Genomic DNA, 17084 nt, shown 5'->3' with positions numbered 1-17084 from the left:
TTGGAGACCCCTGATTTAGTAAACCCTAATTCAGTTAGAAAAGGGATGTGCTGAACTTGTCCATCGAAAGGTTGGCAGTTCAGGGGTTCGAATCCCTAGTGCTGTGTAATGGGATGAGCTCCAGTTACTTGTCCCAGCTTCTGCCAACCTAGCAGTTCAAAAGCACGTAAAAAATGCAAGTAGAAAAATAGGGACCACCTTTGGTGGAAAGGTAACAGTTTAGTCATGCTGGCCACATGATCACGGAGACATCTTCGGACAGCGCTGGTCTTCGGCTCTGAAACGGAAATGAACACCGCCCCCTAGAGTCGGGAACGAGTAGCACATGTGTACGAGGGGAACCTTTACCTTTATCTTTAATTCAGTTAAACATAGGTTAGTGAAATGCACACTCCTAGTTACAGAAGAGCCGTGCAAAAGATTTTTTTTTAAAAAATAATAAATTAGTAGCGCCCTCCAGTTTGGGGACGTTGAATGCAGCACACCGGAATACATTTTAAAGAATTTTCCCTTGTCCAAGCGAATGGACAAAACATTCAAGGTTTGGGGTCACAGAAGTGGAGATGCACGGAATCCTGCTTTTTCCTCGGCGGGGATCATGGGAATTGAAGTCCAAAACAATGAAGAGAACTCCAGGCTGGGAAAGCCACGCCGTTTTTTTCCACCCCTCTAGCTGTTTCTTCTTTCTCACCAGCGGAGAAAGCCGGGCCTCATCGGAAGCTCTCCACATTCGCTCGAGAACAAGGGGAAAGAAAAAAAAAAAAGCGCTCGGCTTTTGAAGTGGCTTCCGCCGCGCCTAGGAGAGACAATTGCCAGCGCGTGCGAGGAAAGGGAGGCCCCAAGGACAAGCTGGGGCGGATCTTCTGGCCTTGCCCACCTTTAGGCGGGAAGGGGTGGCGGCGGCCGTCGCGCGTGGCGGCGCCCCACCCGTGGGGTGGTGGTGGTGGTGGTTTGTAGCCGCGTGGGCGCGCTCAGGGCCACCAATCGGCCGTTGGGGGGGGGGTTCCCTGGCACGCGCGCCTCCTTCAGTTTTTTTCCCCCCCACTATCGCTCCGACGCTTTTGTCTTTTCCCCGCGACGAACCAGCCTGAGGTGAAGAAAGCAGGGAGGACGGGAACTGACTGAGGGGTTGTTACGAGCAACCGTTCCCTCTGCGCCTTTTTTTTTTTTTTTATCTCTGCCCGCCCTCAACAACCACCCTTGGGCTGCTTCTTTTGTGTGTGTGTGTGTTATTATAATTTCCCTCCCCTTCTTTCATTCACGACAGTCGAGAGCGAGAGAGGGAGGAGGAGTTACTATAAGTAGCAGCGGCAGCGGTTGTAAAGAGTGCCCTCTGAGAGCTTTTTCTATTTCCCCCCCCCCTCTCTTTCTCTTTTCCCGGCGCTGCCACCTTCGAGCTCGGCGCGCGGCAGGTCCCCGCTTCGCTTCCCAACTCCGGCTCCTCTTTTCAAGCGTCCCTTTTCCTTCTCTTCTCTTTTCTTCAAAAACACACACGCACGCACAAAACCGGCTGCTGTAGTAGAAACAACCCCGGCAGACGAGCTAGGTGAGTAGCCGATGGGAAGGTGTTTCCCCCCCCCCTTTCTTCTCCTCCTTGCTCTGCCCTTCCTTTCTCCTCTACCATCTCCCGAGTGGGATCGTGGCTTTCGAGCCTTTGCTGTGAAGATGCCCTGAATGAGAGAGAGAGATCGCGGGTGGGGAAAGGAGAGGAGAAGGGGAGAAGCCAGTCCAGACCACGCTAAAGAGAAAGCCGCGACCACGGGGTGGGTGGAGGTGGAGAGTGGGGAGTGGGAGGCTCGCTCCGCTTTCTCCGTGAGCCGGGGTCGTAAGACGGATACTCTTCAAGCCGTGGCTGTACTTCGGCGCCCAGCCACATGCCAGGCTTTTAGGAGTCCATTTTGCGAGTAGCGTGTTGCATGATGCAATGTTTATAGCGATGGGGAGAGGAGGGCGGAAGCATGCGCCCTTGCCGTAGGTAGATCCGAGCACGCGGGGCTGGATGGATCGTCTTTCCGTTTGTCTCTCCTCCCGACCTCTTCCCGGGGGCGCTTTCCAAGCGATCCCTTCCAGGCTCAGGTCCCAGGCGCTGGAGCGGCTAAGCTAACCGGGTTTAAGGGATGACAGAAGTCCTTCCTTAAATGGTCCTTTTTTTCGGATCGTGCAGTGTCCCCGGGGTGGGGGAAGGGAGGGAGGGCGATGGTTCTTTATAGTGACTCATCACTTAAAAGCCAACAACTGGACCCTTTTAACCCGTAATTTCGGGTTCGGGATATTCCCCATGATGCAGCTGTAACCTGCGAATTAAATAAAAATGTTCTGCATTTATTTCTGGTAAAGAAGCTCGTGTTTTCCTTGCTGTTCTATGGAAAGAGTAGAGGGAGGTTACTCTGTGTATCGTTAATGGTTGTTTTATGAATCGGGGTTTTTATTTTTCTGTCTCCTTCCTCTTGCGATCTATGAATGGGACACAAACAATTGCTCTAAAACCGTATATATTTCCTAGGCAAATTATACACAAAAGTTCCAAAATTGGTTTCCATATTGTGTCTTCTCTTGTCTTGCCTCCTGCAGTGAAAATTTTGATTCTGAAAGGAACGGTGACTCCTTGGCTTAAGTTTGCTCAGGAAGTTATATTGTTACTTCAGATATCAAGAAATCGTCTCCCGCTACCCATCATAGCTGCTGTCAACATAAATAGCTGTAGTAACTACTGTATCATACCGTACTATCCTGTCTCTTTCTTAATATGAGGGTGAACAGCCCCCATCTTTTCTGTTCCCCGACCATACTGCTGAGTTGACTTTAATTTTTATTAAAAGGATTTTGTACAGTAATAAAACTATGCAGATTTAAAGAAAAAGAATAAATAAAAATACAGAACAAATGAATAAACAGAAAAAGTAAATAAAAGAAAGAAAAATAATCTGTTTCTGATCTTTACAGCAGTTACAAATAAGATTATCATCTATCCTCCTCCTTTTAAGGTTACATCATAATTCCCTTCCAATATTTATCCTTTTGACATATCAAATCTATAAATCACCAGTTCATTCCCCCCCCCATTTTCAACAAAAAGTTCATAAAAGATTTCCAGTCACTACCCTGTTTCCCCCAAAATAAGACATCTCCTGATAATAAGCCCAATCGGGCTTTTGAGTGCATGGCAATAAGGCCAAGAGCTTATTTCAGGGTTCAAAAAATATAAGACAGGGTCTTATTTTCAGGGAAACACGGTAATAAATGTACTTGTTATCTTCTCAATCAAGAAGTTAATTTTACATTTTGGCAAATACTATCATTAACTATTCCTTCATGGTGGATATTTCAGAATATTTTCATCTTTGTGCATATAGCAGTCTTGCTACAACTGCCATATACAAAAGCAATTGTCCATGAGACTTTCATGCTGCTGTATTTTAATATGGTGGTTTACCTGCTATTTTCTGGCATGCAATAGATTGAAACCCTCAGGTAAGTCCTAAAGTAAGCTTCACACAGCTTTAAAAAAAAAATCCAGAGAACCATTGTCACTGGACAGGAGATACCAAGACTGATGTTAGGTGTCTGCAACCACGAATTTCAACAGCGATCATTGTCCTGGTGACCCTCCACTGATTCTGGCTACATGAACCACATTTGGACATGAAAATATGTTTGCACACTTGTGAGACTGATCTTTCACGAACCACTTGTGAGTACTTAGGTTTCAAATGACTCAGATGGCTGTAGACTGTCCAGTCTTTCTAGATTTTGTCATGGCTGGCTGGCTGGCTAATAATCCTTTTTGTGTGTGTGTGTAACAGGGAAAGGAAATTAAAATTCTCTGAAGGTTGGAGCTATTAAGATTACAGGAGAAGAAAGGGTTTTCCCCCCACTTATTTTCTGTTCCTCTTGGGTGGGATGTGGAAGATAAAAAAGGGAGAAGAGAGGGTATGCCAGAGGAGTCTCATGTTGAAACTACTGTGGCATCCTGACTCTTGTATCTTTGAATATTGGTAGAGAGTATTAATTTCTAAGTAACGCTCTTCTTTGGGTGTAGATGACACAAGGAACTAGAGGTAATCGGAGTTATGTTGAGGAAACTGCCACTCAATGTCAGTTTACGTTATAAACTATGTAAAATCAGATCAAGTAGGTTACTCAACAGCAAACTGATTGCAAGCTTTTCTGGCTAGCCATGAATCATTTATTTTGCATAAATCAAAACACTGTACACAATGCTAGTTCAAAGTAGTTTGGTTTTCTGTTTTGGCGCCTTAAGAAGTCATCATTTCTCTGATTTGCACACAACAGCCTGCAATCTATTGTTAGGACTTTAAAATATTTTTAAATGTGTGATAGGAAAATAGAAATATGCAACCCAAATAGGTAACAACAGGTTATGCATACTATGTCTGAACCCTGCCAGTGAAATGAACTGACATTAAAGTTTTGTCATTCCTTGATTGACTTTATTTAATTCTGAAACTGAAGGGAAGAAAAAGATAAGTAAGGTTAAATAAATAAAGAGTGAAACTAACACATGTATGAACTGGTACAAATGAATGCAGACTTTGATGCTTTTATTACTTCTGCAATTATGATTTTGTAATTATAGTGTAATTATCTGAAAACAAGCTCTCAGCTTTGTTTATTCTTGCCTTTTGAAGTATTTTTTGTCTATTGTTAGGACTAATTCATGCTTTTTGTCATTTATGGAATTAATGTACAGTAATACATTATAGTTTTCACTGCAGTTTCATTGATCTCCAAGGTTCATAGAGAGCATAAACTATGATGCAAAATTGCTGCAACTGTCACCTACTGAGTTATATTGATCATACCTAAAGGTGAGCTTCCTGTTACTATTGAGAAATATGTGCACTCTTCAGAGGAATAATCAGACTTTCATTTATTTGGTGTTAGTATGGATCTGCTCCCAGGTAGGTGTCAGAGAACAAAATAAAATAGAAAATTGAGTGATGCTTTGGCAGTATGCACTCACAAGCATGCAGCTACATTAGAATTTTTGGAATGATTTGGTAGGAGAAACAGCATTGCTGCTTCCTAAGCTTTGATGCCCTAGACCAGGATCTATTCATTCTTTGTCTAAAGTTGTTTCTGAACAGCTGTTATGAAATACAGTGACACTTTCAATATTTCAGTATAAAATTTTCCCCTTCTGTTTGGACAGAATGAACTGTGACAAGATAAACTGAAATTTTACTTTTCATTTTCTTTGTAATTAGCTTCTTGGCATTTTTTGGAAGTGACTTTTTGAATACATAATTAGCTACCCGCAATGGTTCTTGCTGTATAAAACTGCATGAGTGCATCCTATTGCAATTTGCTATCCTATTCTACTTATCTATTTTTCATTATGCCTTAATCCCCTTGAGAACTGCTTTCTTCCTTTCTTTATGGAAATCTCTTGTATGCCTTCTTAATAAGTACAAAATTAAAATAGAAAAAATATATCTTCTGATCACTTGCTACAACTTGTAGCATTAATGCTCCTCTATCTAGTGAACTTGTTTTACAGCATATGGAATTGAAGTTACAAATTTGTATCCTTATGCTCATGTGTGGAAATGATCCCAGCCATATGATTTCCTGACCATATACCTGCAATGCCCTTTATTAGCTTTAGCACAGATATCAGTTGTGACATTCTTTGGTTTAGACTATTACATTACAAGACATATGGTCCAAATTAGGTTATTTAGATTATCAACTGAACTGAGCAGTTTCTATTATAACAGGTCTATACTTCATCAACTGTAGTAGCTTCCAGTCCATTTCCACACCCATTTTAAGTGCTAGTTTTAACCTGTAATGGTATGCAAAGTACAGGATATTAAAAGAGGGTGCCAAGCTGGTGTTTGGCCTGTGTTTGTGAGTGGCTTTAAGATTCACCCATATCTTTTATATATGCCAATTTGAAGATACTGTTTCACGTTAACTGATGATGTGATGAGTTGTCAGGTAGGTATTTATAGTTATCAACTGTTCCATAGAAATAATGTTTAATTTAATCGACAAACACGTTTTACTGGAAGAAAATCATAATTCCCTTTTATTAAATTCTGCGGGGTTTTTTTGATTGTAGACCAGATTTGGAAGTTTAACAGCTTGTCCTCGGCATTCTCACAAAATGACTAGCAAGGATAATGTGCTCAAGCACAAAATATTAAAGCAGATCTTACACCTTCTTGCTTCCTTAACTGAAGCTGTGTTTCCAGTTCAGTTTGCTTGTCTTTTTATTAGACAGATGGGCGTACTTTCAAACAAAGCTGTAGGCCTCAGCCATTGGCCTTAAGAAAATTATTTCCCAATATGAATCTAAAGAACTCCCAATAGCATCTAAAACATGCTACCTTTCAATTAAAAAAAAAAAAAAAACCTAGAAAAAGTACCAGGTCAGGCATGAAGCCTGGTGAGCATCAAAGATGGTGTCATATTGGAACCATACTAGTTAGTGAATAGACCACCTAAAGTTTGTGCAGGGTCAACCAAGCAAAATAGTTTGGACATTTTAGCCTAGTCTAATTTGACCCCAATCAAGCTTCTACTCTGGTGCTATATTCCGGGACAATAAACTTTGCTTTGAACTTTCAGTGTTTGTAGCTGCAGAGAAAAACAGTAGTCGGCAGTCTTCTCTAATCTCGTGTCTTCCAGATATGCTTGGAGCTTCCAGAACTCTTCAGAATTCTGTAATGTATTTCAGGAAGCAATAATAATGGAGATAGTGACATGTTGATGCTTTAAACTCTATAGAAGGATGGTAACTTAAGATTTATACACATATTAGTTTCTCAAAGCATCAGAGGAAAATTATTCAATATGATGGTTAATGACTTGTACTTAGAATAGACATCAAGACTAAGGATATGGAAGACGTTTGGGCCCATGAATTGTAGCAATTCTGATAGTATTCTGTTTCAGGGGAGGTATATGTCACCCTGTGCCTTTTCAACATCGACAAGTGATGTGCTAACATCAACAGTTGTGTTCAGGCTATACAGTTTTCAGGATAAGGGAGTAAGCTAGCCTAGGCTGTTTTTGTTCAGTTGTGCCAAAGAACAGTTTTATCTCAGGAAGAGTGGAGTAAAAGAAATAATGACTAATGGGTAAATTCCGAGAATATAATAATGACAAGTAATTGAGCCTGGCAGAGTTTATATACAGGTTACAGTTCAGTGTGGAGACAAGAAGATTGAGGGAAGATATGGTATCAGTGCTCAGATGCATAAAAAGATGATCAGGAACTAATGCCATCAAGTCTAGGACCAGAAAAAAGTACAAATTGCAACTACCTGAATCTTGTTGAATGTAAGGAAAAACTACATTATCTGTACAACTGTACAACTATGTATAGATTGCTCATTACAATTGTTTTCCATCTCTGAAGGCTTTTATGAAAATGTTAGGTGACTACATTTCAAGGAGAGTTTAATTGGTTTCCCTTTTCATTATAGATGGTTGTACTATAATTATTAAATTTGTTCTTTGATTCTACACTTTATTATAGTTTTCATTGGCACGCAAAAGGTTTCAGATTTAAACCTACTCATTTTCTGGAATGATTAAAATCACAGAGGCCCGCTATCAATTGGGGCAAACTCTCTTGAGCTGAATGAATGACTGCACAGCTTCCTGTATTCTCATAAGCCAGCCTCCTCTAACTTGGATGCCTGCCTGATATTTGGACATTAATCCCAAAAGTTCTCTAGCCAGCAAAGTTTTCTGTTAATTCTGAGAGTTGGTCTGCATATTTGGACACCACGATTGGGAAGGCTGTCATCAGTAATAAAAACCCTTAACCCTTTAGGTTTATACTGTAAACCTTTCCCCTTTTCTCATTCAAATTTCAGCAGTAGCTTTGCTTGTCACTGTGTAATCAATAAGTTAACTAACCATAGCTTTAAAATAGAATTTTTCTTGTCTATGGTCTGATACAGTCCATTGATTTAAAGCTGTTATTGTTCAGCTAAATGCAGCTGGCATAGCTAATTAAAGTTATAAAAAAATAGGGGTTTTTCTTAGAATAAACAAATCATTTTTCTTGGTATATTGGTATATAGCTTTTCTAGAGTATATATGTTCACGCTGGCACATTGTGTATAAATTTGTAATGTATGTTTCTGGCTTTATAACCATCACTTCTAGCTTGCTACTAATCTCAGTATCTCTCAGTAGAAAATTTGGGTGTGTTGGCAATGCTTCCTTCCTGAACCTTGCAAAGATATAGCATGTCTGTAGTTGTAGCATGATCCCATATGGTATGAGGAAGACGGAAACTCTAAAAAGTTTCAGGATTGGGTTTTTTCCCTCTGAAAAATGCACTAATATATAATCTTCAAGGCTGGCAGACAAGAGTCCCTCACAGTTACTACTATTTTTGGATGTTTGCTGCATTAAAAAAAAAAGCTTGTCAAATGCTAGAAAGTTTTTGCCAACATTTAAGTACCTCAGCATTTAGTGTAAAGAAAGCTGAACAAAACAAAACTAAAAATGAAATCATCCCCTGAAGATGTACTCCGTTTCCTTGTTATAAAAGCTATTGATGTGAGATCTGTGAATATATATTTATGTACGTTAACACCATATGATGATTTGCAAACTCTCTAATCTTTTTAACAGAAGTGATTGCATACTTTTGCAAAATTGATTGCATGTCAAGTGCATTTGGGATGCGTAAAACACACTTAGATAATGCAATGAACCTATGACTTGCAATATCTGGTTAATGTTACCAGTGTCCCCTATCCCCAAGAAAGGCTTTTACAACTCTTCGTTCGCAGACTATGCCTTCAAATTTTGAAAGGAGATTTTTAAGTGTCTCAGTCCTTGTGCTGTTGGACGTTATTCAATATATTTTCTACTGGCCTTTTAAAATGAGATTGGGGCAAATTATTAATAATATATACATTCAAGTGTTTGGACTTGAATGATTGAATTATCTTCTTGCAGTCATGTTTCCAATTGTTAGCAGTCAGGTTATTTTTTTCTTTGTTGTCATTTAAACTTCGAAATATGTATTTAAGTTCTTATTGTAACCCTGGCTTTATTATGTTTTGGACCTCTTTACATCTTACACTTGTTTTTTAAGTTTATTTTATTGTTCATTGTTTTATTGTATTTTAAACTATGCTACATTGTTCTAACCTGTGGATACATCTCATCAGTTTATTTTAAGAATACATATGATATCTGATTCATTGAAGGCAAATGCAGAAGAAAAGATGGGGTGCTGATTTGTGTCCATTGATGAGTCCCAGGCAGGTGCTGTGTTTGTGTTGGAGCACCTCTTCCAATCAAACCCGAAGCATTGCATCACTGTAGAAGACATGTTTAGTTTTAATGCTGCTTCTGTACTGACTAGTTGAATGTCTTCTCTCTCTTCTTCTTACATGAGATCATATTGGCAGATGATTCTTAATTCCAGGGTAATTTAGAATTGCATAATAGAATATGATGATGTGATGCTTTCATTAGAAAAACGGAGCAATATATGGAATGAACAAACAGACTTCCTACTCTTATAATCACAATTTCCAATTTTAGTGATTGGAGTTCCTAGACTAATTCTGTGCATAGTGTGCCTTAAATCTCAGTAAACATGCAAAGGGGGGCAGAGTAGTGTTTGATTTTGCTAAGGGATGTCTCTGCAGCATATGTATCTGGGATCCTTGACTTATGACCACAATTCAGCCCAAAATTTCTGTTGCTAAGTGAGACAGTTGTTAAGTGAGTTTTGCCCCATTTTACAAACTTTCTTGCCAGAGTTGTTAAGTGAGCCACTGCCAGAGTTAAGTCAATAACATGGTTAAAAAATGAATCTGGCTTCCCCATTGACTCTGTTTGCCGAAAAGTTACAAAAGGTGTTCACCTGACCCTGGGACACTGCAACCATCATAAATAAGAGCCAGTTGCCAAGGGTCCAGATTTTGATCACATGACTGGGAAGATGCTGCAATCATCCTAAGCGTAAAAAACGGGCATCAGTCATTTTTTTCAGTGCCATTGTAACTTCAAACAGTCACTAATTAGTTGTAAACCGAGGACTACCTGTATATGCATGTAAAGAACCCTCTCTTAAATTACAGACTAGTAAAATACAAAGAAAACAATATGTGCTGGCTGGACTTTCCTATGGAGAATTTGGTGCTAGAGTTCCAAAGACTGGATTAGGGTATCTCTATAGTTACGTGACTGTCGGTATGCTATGGGCATTCATTACTAGCTGGAGTCTAATTCTTTCTTATGTCATTGGTGGGTATTCCTCTGTATCATTGGTCCATTGGACAAAAACCCTTGTACAACCACCTCATCCCGAAGTGATCATTATGTGCGGCATCATGTAGCTTTGCCCAATTTTATGACCTTTTTTCCTTGCAGTCATTAAGTGACTTACACAGTTGATAAGCGAATTCTGCTTCCCCCAATGACTTTGCTTGTCGGTAATCGGCTTGGAAGGTTGCAGATAAGTGATCACATGACTTAAATGAATAATGAATGATTATAAGTTGATGACTACTTGTACTCTGAAGCATTACAAGGCTTAAGAAAGATTACAATGAACAAATTGATGAACAAGGATGACACTGTAATATACTTACTTTAGAGTATTTAGCCAACAATATAACTTGAAACCCAGGAAGTTTGAGTCCATCTACTACTAGCCGTATCTTTTCATGCCTGGGTAATTGGTAATTAAGAGATTTCAACTGGTGGAAAAGCATCTTGCCAACTTCTCCTCTGTTCACTCTGCTGCATTCCTTCTGATCTCAGTACAAACCTAATTGAGACAGCCGTTTGTTCTCCTAAGTATATATTATTAGAACATGTGTCCATACAGTTCTGAGTCATTGTTAGTAATAAATAGAATTTTACTTTAATTTTAGATTATTCAAACAATGTGGATGTTTAATAAGTCATGTAGGTAAATTAAACTGGATTGTCTTGAGGATTTGCTTAAGATTCTTCAGGCCGTAAGGATTTTGTAAACTTTAGCTAGAGGGTACAAGAAATAAGTGAAGAGATATCATTGATTTGAATATGCAAAACTTACCAGATACAATAATTGTCCTGGGGATGTCTATTTTTGCAGGGTGGTTATTAAGGACTTTCATAGGACTTTTTAACATAGATGCCATCAGGTTTCACATTATCTACTTCCTTAGAACTCAGTCCAGTGGGAGCCCCAAGCTCAGAGAATCCTCTGATTAATGTGTCTAATTAATTATTGAGAAAAATCCATTACAGTCTAAAAAAGAAAACTGAGGCACCTGGATTCTTTTCAAGCTATGGACCCATACCTCCAAATCTCAGCCATACTCTCTAAAGAATCAGAAATGACATTTTGAGCTTGATAGTCCCAGGTTGCTTCATTTTGGAGCTACTGGGAAGGCTGGGCTTACATCAGCAGTTACGTATATTTTCTGAGAACATCTGTGCAGATGATAAATGGAATAGAAACAGTTCCCCACTGTGTTCGTTCTTTAGAGCTGGTCAGAGAGCTGGAATTTCCCTGTGTGTTGAAGATCTGCTGCAGATTTAAGTACTAAGACTGTACTTTCGTTTTTTTTCTCCCTGAGAGTGAAAGAGGAATGGGGTCCGAGCTGCTATTTTCTCTATTTTGTTTTGACCAACCAAAAATAGTTGCCTTATGTTGAGTAATTTCCTTTAACTGAGAGAACTGAAGGATTTTACTCTGCAACTAATATGTCTATCCCACTTTCCAAGTTACCTTTTAGTAATTTATGTTGCATAGGAACTGCAATAGAAGGTCCTCAACTTACAACCAGAAAAGGGAGTAGAAAAATTGTTCAACAATGCAATGTTAAGCGAGGCATCATGTGATCAAGTCCAATTTCCCAATCCTTTTTTTGTTGAACAAATCACCTGCAGTCATTAAGGGAGACATCACATGTCTTCAACCCCTGACTTCTGCCAGCTTCCTCATTGACTTTGCTCCCTGAAAGCCACTGGGAAAGTTGCAAATGCCACGGGTCTGCAGGATGCTACAACTGTGGTAAGTGTAAGTCAGTTGCCAAACATTCTGATAGCAATCAGATGACTCTTGGACACTCTGGCAGTCATAAGTATGAAGACCAGTCATAAATCACTTTTTTCAGCACCTTTGTAACTTAACGGTTGCTAAATAAATATTTGTTAAGGAAGGACTACCTGTATTTACCTATAAATTCACGCTATAAGTTTCTCTCCTGCATTTGTTGTTTTTGCATTGTTGAACTTACAGTATGAAGCTTTTTATGGACTTTCTTGGCACAAATGTCTTTTACAAAGAAAGATTATGAAAATTGTTAGGTATAGGAGACACCATGGATCCATTGTTCTCTAGCATGTTAGTATACTCAGAAACATATACTTTCTATACCAATATTGTAGAGGAAGCTTTTCTGCTAACAAGAAATCTAAACAATTCAACTTCAATCTTTCTACTACTTCAGAGTTTTTAAATCCAACTCCACAAATTATGCTTTACTACTCTGCATTCCACACAGAAAGTGAAACCACCTCTGCTTTAGAAACAAATTTATTCAGCCTCCCAATTTTGGCTTATTTACTTTATGTATGCTGCTCTGGACACTGAATGTGGTAGGGGTGTTATTAAAAGTACACTTTGTTCATAAGGTGTCAGCTGAAAGACCAGGGACTGTGGAAGGATCACATATAGGTTATTAATTCAGTTTACTCTCAGAGCTCTGGGTTCTTGTTTGGGGTTTCTACCATAATCTTTTCGCTTCTTTTAAGTCAGTGAGAGTTTTAATGGTTTTAGGCTATTATTCCTTTATACTCATTCTTTGCCTCAGAATATAGAGTAGGAAAAAAGAAACAAAATTTATTTTAAAGTGTAGAATTATGTAAGTTAAAGACAATAGTCCCATTAATATAAGGAACAGAATACTGAAAATTGAAAGACCTAATTGGAATAACTTGTCCAAAATAGATTGAAATGAATAAAGAACTAAGAACGTTCACCCCAAAGTAAACTTACCTTCTAGCCTATATTCCCATCTCTAGGAAATGAAATTTATGAGATGGTATAGAATTGTGTCTGGTCAGTGTTGGTGGTGCTAGCCAAATTTATCTTCTGGGAAGCATGTACTCCTCTGTTCTTTATGAATGCCTACTCATAATTGCTATTGTTGGCACATAGATTCTGTGCTTGATTGTTTTGGTCAGCATGCTGGGTAGGATACCTCATTTCATCTGAAGTATCTCCTACAGTGCTTGCGCAATAGAGCAGCATAGGCAGTTGAGGGTTAATTTTTGAATTGTAGCATTTATAGCAGTTCCAGTTCATTTGAATTAACTAACTCAAAGATGACCCTATATTAATTCTGCACTAATTGGAGCTTTCAATAAACATTTTATTGGTTTATTTGTATGCAAATTAATTTTGCTTTTTATTTTTGTTTGGTTTTTGGCTAAAACTAGTGATCCTTTCAAAGATCAGCTTTTAAAAATCTGTGATCTTCATTGGAAAAACATTTTTATTTCTTTAAAGGGTATAGATGATAATGTACAACCTTTCAATCTTTTCAAAGTTATATTCTGTTTTATCTAAATTTGTAAATATTTATTTATTTATTTATTTATTTGGCTTATATGCCGCCCTATCTCACAATGGACTCAGGGCGGCTCACAACAATAAAACACAAGCCACAATAAAAATAAAGACTAAAATCTAAAAAATTTAAAATTAACCCATTAAAACCCTTAAAACCCCGTCATCAGACCAGGTCAAGGGATTTGAAAAGCCAAGTTTTTAATTCCCGGCGGAAGGTGCGAAGGTCAGGCGCTAGTCGGAGCTCCAAGGGGAGTTGATTCCAGAGGGTGGGCGCCCCAACCGAGAAGGCTCTACTCCTGGGGGCCGCCAGCTGCCACTGTCTAGCCGATGGCACCCTGAGTAGGCCCTCTGTATGGGCGTGAACCGGGCGATGGGATGTTGTTGCTGGCTGTAGGTGGTCCGCCAAATATCCTGGTCCTAAGCCATGTAGGGCTTTATAGGTCAACACCAGCACCTTGAATCTCACCTGGAGGGCAACCGGTAGCCAATGCAAACTGCGCAGGAGGGGTGTAACATGGGAGTATCGGGATTCTCCCATCACAACCCGCGCTGCCGCATTTTGCACCAGCTGAAGCCTCCGAGTGGTCCTCAAGGGCAGCCCCATGTAGAGAGCGTTGCAGTAGTCAATCCGTGAGGTGACCAGCGCATGAGTAACTGTGCGTAGGGCATCTCGGTCCAAGTAGGGACGCAACTGGCGCACCAGACGTACCTGGGCGAATGCCCCCCTGATCACGGTCGTTATCTGGTCTTCTAAGCTCAACCGTGAATCCAGAAGGACGCCCAAGTTGCGCACCCTGTCTACAGGAGACAAAACTTCACTCCCTATAGTCAGCGATGGCACCTCTCCCCTGAACCGAGATGCCGGTACCCACAGCCACTTGGTCTTTTTTTACAGCATGCATACAACTTTTACAGAATGTAAATGTGCTTGTTAATGTACATATAAGTATTATTTAACATTTTGTGGGAAAAAATCTTTCTTGCCCCTTGTTTTATTTTTTTAAATTAAAGTTATGATTGGGTGCAACTTGCTTTTCATTTTTCTTAGACATGAAGCATATTGTTGAACTTTTGTTAAAATGGGTGGAACCAGAGGTGTGTTTAACAATTACAAAAGAAATACCTTTCTTGCATTTATTAAGTAACTGCAGATTAAAGGTAAATCTGTATATAGGTGATGTTACCATAGTAAATGTGTTTGATTAACAAACTTGAATTCTTATATTGTTGCTTGCAGTAGTTGTATTAAAATACACGGTACTAAATTGTTTCTGATAGTATTGCAGAAGGAAGCCACTATCTTTAAGCAATGATGCAATAAGAGTGGTTTATTGCACATTCTGCAGTAATAAAAGAGCTTTGGAAGAAAATATGTTATCTCAAAACTGAAAGCTTGTTAAAACTAAAAGCTTGTTGCGAGGTAGGCGAAGAGAGAAACTTGGTTAGAGAAAGGAAAACAAAAGTTACCATAGTTTTCTTGATAGTGTTAGGTTCTGGAAATGCTTAGATGGTTTTAGATGTATTTCAGATGATCTGAAAATAAAAACAGTGGAAGAATGATGTCTGTCTGTGGTCTACAGAGAATTAATATTCAGGTGACTTTAACCAAACAACATATGGGAGAGAGACCTAATTCCTGTTACAGCATTCATGCATCTTGCAGATAATAAATAGTTGAAACCATCTATGTAAAAACAGCAATAACAGCAAGGAAGATTAAAAAATAACCCTAAACTATAAAATAATGTATCATTTATTTGTAAATGTTACTGATACAATTCTATTCAAACTTGCCTGAAGTAATTTCCTTGCTAAAGAATAGTTCTGGCTAACCCCTAATCATTTTGATTGTTCTTTTCTAGTTTCTGTAATAATATATATACAAATCATTCCATGTACATTTACATTAAAATTTTACTTTTGTCAATTTTTGCTTCTATTTTCTTTCAAATAATTTCCAGCATAGAATTTCCCTTTTTTATAACCACTGCACACTAGACTGACATTTTCACTGATATGCTTTCATTAGGTCGCTCAAGATTGCTTTCCTGACCAGTGATTCCAACTCTGCTAAAGAATACATGAGCTTGCTCTTCAAGCCAAAGTTTACCCTGGATTGCCTTTGCTATTTTAAGGCCTATTCACCCCTTTCATTTTGGATCTCTCCACAGCCCCTTTTTTGATCTGATCAACTGGAGCAATTTGAAATCCTCAGCAAACCTGCCACCTCGTTGCTCATCTCTTATTCAGAGGGTGTTTATAAATGAGCTTAAAAAGCTGATCCATGTTATACCCATTTTATACAACTCTCCTTTGTGAAAACTATTCCTAATCTCTGCTTCCTGTTTTTTGATGATCACAAATCCATGAGATGACTTTGTCCTCTTATGACATTGTTTCTATATTTTCCCTGAAAATTTGAATAAGGAGCTTTGTTGGAGACATTCAGTTGTTAGCACATATCAAATCATTCTTGTTTTCATGCTTGTTTACATACATTCTGTACATACAATTTTCTATTTTTTTCTATTTTTCTTCCCTCCATTTTACTCAGATTGGATATGAAACCAACTGGCTTATAATTTGCTGAATCTACCCCCCTCTTTTTAAAATTTAGAATTATATACTGATTATATAATAAGATATTTGGCTAATAATTTTAATAATTATTTTCTGCCTCCAATGCTATAAGAGCCATGGTGAATGATAACCATGATTCATTGAGTGGAACAGTTGTTTTACTCAGGTTTATCCCCACCTATTCTGGCTATAAAATTAATGCTGCTGCCCAGTTCTAATGGTATCCTTTTCAGCAGATCTAGGACTTCCAAAGATGTTTGGGGGAAAACCATGCTACATGCTAAGTTTGGGGCTGAGTTTTAGTATTGGGAGGAAGTGAAGGAGCCTACAGGAAGTGCTTTGGGCTTTAATAAATTGGCATGCAATGTATGCTTTGAATAATGAAAAAAACCTGCTCTACTATTTCCTATGTTTCCTAACATAGGAACAGCTTATTTAAATAAGAAGCATTTCAAAAGAACCCATTTCTTAGAGAAACTTCAAAGGATTTTGCTTTTCCTCATCTACTTCCTTCTTGAAATTCTGAGAATTTGGGAAACTCAGAATAAGAAGGGAAGTAGTTTTCTTCTTTTTTTTTTTTGGTACAAGTTGTGGAATTCTTATCACACAAACATTGGCCTTTGCAGAAGGACAAATTTCCTCCTTCTCTTTTGTCTTCTGTTGCTAAAATAAAAGCCGAACAGTTGCTGTTTATTTTTATTGCTCCAGATGTAGCAATATTGAGTTCATAATCCACAAATTGAAAGTTTAGTCTTATCCTTCCCTATATTACTATTTATGCCTATTTTAAAGGCTATTGAAAGAAGTACTAAATTATTAATTAAACACACATATGCTTCCATATTAAGCATCTTTTTGTTCAGCTTGCTTGAGGCTCAAAAGGCTAGGCAGATAATTGAATCACCATATTAATAGTGCCATTGCT

The 17084-nt window shown here is 38.6% G+C and overlaps 1 protein-coding gene across 1 annotated transcript in view; it reads left to right on the top strand.

The window, feature by feature from the left end:
* The first annotated feature begins 807 nt into the window (after nt 1-807).
* SLC7A1 (solute carrier family 7 member 1) overlaps nt 808-17084 on the top strand; it is a 37988-nt gene continuing 21711 nt past the window's right edge. Inside the window, exon 1 of the mRNA XM_034410871.3 lies at nt 808-1546. The gene's annotated coding sequence lies outside the window, so the exon portion shown is untranslated. The remainder of the gene's footprint in view (nt 1547-17084) is intronic.

This window comes from Pantherophis guttatus, chromosome 5 (assembly GCF_059756535.1).
Source record: "Pantherophis guttatus breed Tessera chromosome 5, ASM5975653v1, whole genome shotgun sequence".
Classification (NCBI taxonomy): Eukaryota; Metazoa; Chordata; class Lepidosauria; order Squamata; family Colubridae; genus Pantherophis; species Pantherophis guttatus.
Note: the sequence above shows the minus strand (reverse complement) of the source record. Positions and strands in the feature narration are given on the sequence as shown.